Source organism: Bos taurus, chromosome 26, assembly GCF_002263795.3.
Source record: "Bos taurus isolate L1 Dominette 01449 registration number 42190680 breed Hereford chromosome 26, ARS-UCD2.0, whole genome shotgun sequence".
NCBI classification, from domain to species: Eukaryota; Metazoa; Chordata; class Mammalia; order Artiodactyla; family Bovidae; genus Bos; species Bos taurus.
This window is the reverse complement of record NC_037353.1, coordinates 48,263,935-48,271,201: the sequence shown is the minus strand read 5'-3', so window position 1 is coordinate 48,271,201 and position 7,267 is coordinate 48,263,935. Positions and strand designations below refer to the sequence as shown.

At 45.1% G+C, this 7,267-nt stretch overlaps 1 long non-coding RNA gene across 1 annotated transcript; it reads left to right on the top strand.

Annotated features, from left to right (window-relative positions):
- Window positions 1-488: 488 nt before the first annotated feature.
- Window positions 489-2,834, top strand: LOC132344000 (uncharacterized). Its single transcript, XR_009493064.1, has 3 exons — window positions 489-926; window positions 1,197-1,330; window positions 1,579-2,834. It is a non-coding gene; the product is annotated as an uncharacterized lncRNA (long non-coding RNA).
- The last annotated feature ends 4,433 nt before the right edge of the window (window positions 2,835-7,267 follow it).

Genomic DNA, 7,267 nt, shown 5'->3' with positions numbered 1-7,267 from the left:
TGGTTCAGCTTTCTGGCAGGTGATCTTGCTCTTGATCCACCCACTTCTCAGGCCACTTCCCAACCATCCAGGGGTACCATCCCCAACCTGACGCCCCCTTGGGGCACTCAAAGCCCTTCCCCGGCAGCCGTGTTGATGTTGCTCCCATCCTGCGCACTGTAGGCCCTGTCTCTCCTGAACACACCATCCCCTCCTCTGTGCTTGCAGGGCTGTGTTCCTGCTCCTACAGCACCTTCCTCTCCTTCTTCTGCCTCAAAAACTCTGACCTCATATTTAATATCCTGTTAAAACATCTCCCATCCACCCCCCAAATCATTCCTGACTTCCCCATCAAAGTCAGTGCCTTCCTTCTGTAGGTGCTAGGAAACCTGAGTGTCCACCTCCGGTGAGAACGCATCGCACAGTATCGAAGTTTCTCTCCCTAGCCTCGGAGGTCCCTGGGGATGGGAACTGTGTCTTGCTCACCGAGGCTCTCTCAGTGCCTGCACAATGCCTGGAAATCACAGGTACTCAAATATCTGAACTCCAGCGTGAACTAGAAAGATCAAAGACCTGGGGTTAGCAGTTGGAGGGAGAGAAAGGGGGCTGGGGGTTAGGAAGAGAAAGTGCAGGAACAGATGAGGGCAAAAACGCACTGAGGCGTGTGCTTACTTGTTTTTGATAAACGAAGCTTGGGAGAAGGGGTAAAAAGAAACTAGGTCCTTAGCTAGTCACCTTCTTCTATTGTTCCTCTTCCTGGGGAAGGAGCCAAGATATATTTAGAAGGGGTCTAAAGTTTCTTAGTAAAGCTTCTAGGACAAATCGAGAGCTTATTGCATTGCACGTAATATATTTTTTTTTTTCCTTTCTGGCACATAGCTAGACAATTATTCTCTGTGGGTCCTCAAGGACTCTTGCAGTTCCAAGAGCCTGTGAAACAGTCTCAGGTAAGTCTTTGAAATGGGGAAGTCCAAGACAAGATGTTGCCTTTCAAGCTGTAAAGGAATCCATACAAATGGATCCCGTGTACGCTACTACCTGGGTTGCTAACGACAAGCCCGTCACTGGCTGATAAACTTAATTCATGGCCCCAAAACGGGGTGGGGAATGGAAGCAGAGCCAAGGTAGGCAGGCTGCAGAGTCTGAAATCAAAGTCAATGGCAGAAGAAAGATCTGAAAAGAATGACATTCTAGTCCTGCTTTCTCTTCCTTTTCAGGCTTTATGGCACCTTTGAAGAAACAAAAGCTTTACAGAGAAAAGGCTGGTTTGGCAGGGGAGGCTCGCGGCTCCCTTCAGCTCACTTTACTGTCTTCCTGGCGCTTTTCTTTTTAGACAAAAAAGCACTTAAAGGTATTGAGCCCTCGTTGCTACTTTCCTTCCCTCTGTCTCCTGAATAGTTCTGGAAAAGGAGGCATTTACCAATGCAAAGTCGTGGGCCAAACAGTTGGCCAGCCCCTTCCCGTCTCCCCTCTCCTTCCTTCTCCCTGATGTAACGTTTCTGAGTCTGTCAGGCTTCTGCTGTCCTGCGGGGCAGGGGGTGGGGGGTACATTCGGGAAGATGATCTCCGCATTATTCACCGGGATACATTGTGTTCTAGGGGCTTTGTTGGATCCACGACTCGGAGGTGCAAATCTTCAACTGTTTCCTTTTGGAGGATCAAATTTACAGTTTTCTCCTGCCTGTTTCTTTATGGTGAGACATTTGAAATCCACAGGCAGACTGAGCCAACTGGGCAGAAAGTTTGGAATTCTGAAATGCTGCCGAATTGTCAGGGACCAGCCTAGCTAATTTGCTGATTTACTGAACTTGACCCAAAAGAATTTCTGTGTACACAAAAATTTATGAAGAAGTCTTTGAATAATTGTATTAAATGAGATTCTGGGCCTTTATTTTCCATTTTATTACCTTTTCTGAACACTGTGGATTCCAATCATATTGAAACATTTTGTGTTCAGGCTTTGTAGCAAGTGCTGATGGTTGAACCTCAAAAGAATTGAAGGGTTAGTTCATAAATGAATAAAAAGCCAGCGGCATTTATCCAAAGTTTGTTTAACTATCCTAACCTCATGGGCCTGTAAAAATTCAACTGAAAATCATTGAGAAGAGGTCCTCCCATGAGATCCCTTGGCACTTTCTGCCTCTGCTTGGATCGGAAATACCATGAGAGTATTCTTCTTCTTTTCTTTTTTTTAATTTCCAACATTTCAACACGTCTAGTTCCATTCGCAGATGGAGAAGAGCAGAGGGAAAAAAGGAATGGGAGGAAAACATGAACTTTTCTTAACCTAAAAGTTATTGCGCAGCTTTTATATGAAATTTCAAGCCAGAACATCCCTGGTTGAGGCCAACTGCCTCTGCCTAGGAAACCTCCCAGGCATGGGAGACTCATCCACAGAGGTTCTGGTCCAAGATGGCCGTTTAGCATCAACTCGAGGATGTCTGACAATGGAACTCAGGCTCTGGTCTCAGCACCCATTAGCTTAACCTCCCAGGGTGTAACACAAGCAGAAATTACATCTATTACCTACTTAGACCAGTGCTCTGTAGGTCATGGAAGAGCATATTTCATATTAGTCCTTTAGAAGGAGCAGTTGTGTGGGTAGATGGGTTGCAAAAACAGCTGCAGTCCTCATATGCACAGAGACAGAAAGCAGATTAGTATTGCCTAGGACGGTGGTGGGGGAATTCAGAGGAAAATGGGGAGTGATTTCAGATGGCTGTGGGATCTCTTTTTGAAGTTAAAAAAAATATTCTAAATTTGATTGTGGTGGTGATTACACAACTTTCTAAATATACCAAAAACCATTGAATTGTACCCTTGAAAATGGGTGAATTGTATGGTATGTGAATTATATCTCAATAAAGCAACTCTATTAAAAAAAAATAATAACCACCATCTCTCCTTCCTTTCTGGATGTGGGCCCTCTGCTGTGTGACTTGACAGTTCTTCCCACCAAAGAGGGGAACCTCTTTTCCCACCCATCGGTCTCCTTGGATACCTTCCAATTCTTGCCAGCCCATGAAAGGCTGGAGCAGTGGTGATGCCCAGAGGCCTTGTGTTCCTGGGCTCACTCTCCTGTGTGCCGTCCCCACTATGAAAACTCGTCCTGGAAGATCAGAGACTTGTGTCACAGAGCCATCATCCCAGCCATGGCTATCTCAGCCCACTCCCCTGTTGCCTGCAGAGACACGTGTGAGCCCAGCCAAGATGAGCCAGCCTGCCAGAGGAGCCAAAATGCTAATTGAGCCACGGACATGTGAAGCATAAAAACTGTTGCTTTAGGAAGTGCACTGGAGCCATTTGTTCTGCGGCACTGCCTGACTGATACATGTTCCATCTTTTGGGGATCCTTGAAGTATAGAAAGTATAGACTACAGAAAAGGAGTACATGCAGAGGTTATGCTGGTTACACACTAGGCCAGAATTTTACTCTGGTTTTCAGGTTCTGAACAGGGCTTGTCTTTCACCTGCCAAATCTCTGGATATTGTAGTGAAATGCATCCTTGGTTAGGTAGGAGCTGGCGGTCATTAGAAGTCACCCTCAGGTGGCACAGCCTTTCCACTCACACTCCCAGGCCTTCTGGGGAGGAGTTCAGGGCTGGTGGGGCAGCTGGCCTCCACTGCTGGTCACACGTGAGTCAGACCCACAGCATCCTGACGCATCTGACACAGCCCACTCCTGGATATTGGAAAGAAGCCAGCTTGGATAATTGTGCAAGTCCTGGTCCTCATACAGGAAATGTTTAATAAAGCCCCTTGGTTAACTGCCTGGGTGGCTGGAGACGTGCAGTAAAAGCCTGCTTTCAAGGATCCTGTCACCCGGCCTGAGCAGCGCTAGGGAAAAGGCTCATGCGAAGGGCCCTAGGAAACATGAGCGGGAGAGGATGGAGGTTGCTTCATGGGAAAGCCGCACTTTGAAGGAGCGGAGTGATTGTTAAGTTTTGGTGTTCAGTGCAGAGTGAGGTGAGAATGGCCTGGGGACAAAATCCAGGGGACAATAAGAATGAGAAACACATCGCTGGACGGAAATGTCTCATGTCAACACTTCCCCATAGAACCTCCTCCCCTGATGGTCTGGCTGTTGAGCATTAAAAATGTGGCTGGCATGACCGCAGAATCGAATGTAAGGTTTTATCTACACTGGGCTAACTTAAACAGCCACCTAGGACCAGTGGTTGGCATATGCGACAGCAGCCCATGAAGGTATATGCTGTGTGCTCAGTTGCTCAGTTGTGTCCGACTCTTTGCAACCCCATAGACTGGAGCCCGCCAGGCTCCTCTGTCCATGGAGTTTTCCCAGCAAGAGTACTGGAGTGGGTTGCCATTTCCTACTTCAGCAAATATTCCTGACCCAGGGATCGAACCCATGTCTCCTGGGTCTCCTGCACTGGCTGGCACATTATTTACCACTGAGCCACTTGCAAGGTATAGCTACACATTTTTTTTTTTTTCCTGTAACAAAAGTTGTAGAGCTATTTTCTTAGGAATATGCTGGGCTGTGATTTAGTCTTGACTAATTTCCATGCATCCATCTGCCCAAATTTCCTCTGTCTATAAGAGATGAGCTTCCTCTGTTCAGACAGACCCAGCACTCACACCTTCAACAAGTATACATTTTTATTGAATTCCCACTGTGTGCAAGGTACTCTGCGTGGCAACACAGGATTAAAAGAAGAAAAAAAAAAGGTTATTCTTTTTCTTTAAGCTCTGCTGTTTAAAAAAAAAAAAAGGTTTTTAAAAAATGCAAGTGTGGCTTTGATAACCCTTTGGAGTAAAATTATTTAAATTAGAAAATTATGAATTTACAGCAATAAGTAAATTATGTGATTTAGAGAAAGCTCTTCTTAATTCTATAGCTTGGTAAATTTGATTTCTACTGTCATTGAAGATGATGTAATTGTGCCTTAATAAGCAAAATTATTAAAAGGTTTATGAGCTTTCATTTGTGAAACTCAGGGAGGAAAGGTCAAAAGGATTTTCCCCCTACAATTCTCTAAAGAATTTGAATTTAAAATGAATTTCATTCTACAAGGAAAAAAAATGTAAAAACAGAAAGACAGAAACTAACCCCCCCAAAAAGAAAACAGAAAAAAAAAACCCTTAATTTATGTTGACTTCATTATTCTCTAGATTAAAAGCAGCTCAACATAAAATGAGGACTTTTGAGTTCAAACTTTTAAGGAATTCACGTTTGCATCAATTTTTAAATGATTTTATAACTAATGAACTTGGATTTCTTTTGGCATGGCATAAAATCCATTTGTACAGTTTTTAATTAAGAATGCAGCCTCTGCAATTAAAATCAAGGGTAGGGACTTCATCTGATGTCCTGTGAGAACCCCAGTCGAAAAAATTATGGTAATGCTGTGTGTCCTAAAAGCCTTCTCTGAGTGTCGAAAACACACGGTGCGGAATTACCCCAGCTGCATAATGAGTGCTTATTTAAAAAGTTGATAATTAGAAACATTTAGTTTTGATGTGTTAAGGGTCTTGTTTACCACTAATCTCCCTGGTATTTGCTGTGGGCTTGAAAACCGGATTGAGGATCATCTAAACCTGAGCTCAGAAAGGATAGACTGGGTCAGACTCCCAATTCATAATGCAAATACTGCAGTTTTCACATAGGCAGGGGAATTCCTAATGTGGATTTTAATATTTAAAATTACCAGTGCCATTATCGAAAATATTAAGATGCTTTCATGTCGAACTGATTAAAATTACATTTGGAATAATGAATGACATGTAATGTACAAATACCCACCCACTTCTACTTTTTAAAAAAGTATAGATAAATGCAGTGGAAAATCTTCCAAGATATTTTTTGGGGACACTCGGAGCTTGGGGGCAGAAACCCAGGGCCAGGGGATCCAATGAGGTGGCCCACTATAAGCCTTATGATTCACGGCTTGCCAAGAAGAATGCTCAAAGAGAAACTGAATTCCTCTGGATTCATTTTCTTCCGAATCTTTGGAAGATCGAATATGCCCACTAAATAGGTCTTTATTTCTGGCAGGAGGATATTGCTCATGCTAACTTTGAGTGCTGTTCATTTCTTCAAGCATTCAGGGCACTTCTCCAAAGGTCCTGTGTGGGTGGCTCCCTTGACAAAGCTGCACTCGGTCCTTATCAAAGTCATCTTGGTTCCATCCTCCCGGAACGTAGGTCATGCACAAAGCAGCGTGTCTGCCATTTGCACTCAGAGCACAGCTGCACCAGCCTCCCCAGGTAACCCTCACAGGGAGGAAGTGCAGCTGAGACAAAAGACTGAGCAAGGAGTCCCACTGGGTGTGCAGGCTGCTCTCAAGAGCCGACCTTGACTGTCAGAAGAAACAGCTCAGCAGCCCGCCCTTGCTCCCCATCCTCAAAGCACTGGGGGGACCCTGCCGGCTCCTCCCCCATGGCTCCTCCCCTGCCCATCCCCAGGGCACTCAGAGCAGCAGAATGGACTGTGCTCCTGGGAGGAGGTCTGGGTTAGCTGCACGTGACCCCACTATCCTGGACAGCGCTGCCTCCACCGTCTCCCCAACCACACCCCCATCTGCCTCTTTTTTGTCACCAGAATGACTCTTTTTATTTAGTACTAATTCTTTTCTTTTTTTTTTAAGAAAAGTTTTCGTTTCCCAGAACAATGACTGAAAAGTACAGAGAATTCCTATACACTCCCTCAGCCTGGCCCACCCTCATCAGTTTCCCCGTTGGAAGCCTCTTGAGTTCAGGTGGTGCGTTCACTTCAGCTGATGAACCAATACTGACACAATACTGTTAACTGAAGTCCCTGGGTTATGTCTGGCATCCCACATGGTGCTGCAATTAATATGGTTCTGAACAAATGCATGATGGCGTGTATCATGTAAAACAGCTTTTCTGCCCTAAAAGCCTTCTGTGCTCTACCCATCCATCCCTCCTCCACCCTTCCAATGCGCGTGGGACCATGTCATTCCCCTGTTTAAAACGATTAAATTAAAATAATTCCTGGCACCCCTCCCCTTTCCAGGCACAATCCCAGTATATGCCCCATCCCTCCCTCACCCGGGAGAGTTACTTAATAAAGCCCGAAAGCCTTTGCTGAGGGCATTAAAAACCTTCATGGTCTGCCTGGTCCCTGCCCACCCACTTCCTTATATCCAATGAAATGTCATAGATGAGAGCATGAGCTTTGCCCTGCACACACCTGAGCTGGGACCCACCTCCTCCATTTGCCAGTTGCTTGACCTAAAAAGGATTGAATACCATCAGCATTATCAAAGATCAGTCACACAATGGGAAAATATTTTCAACAAAGACA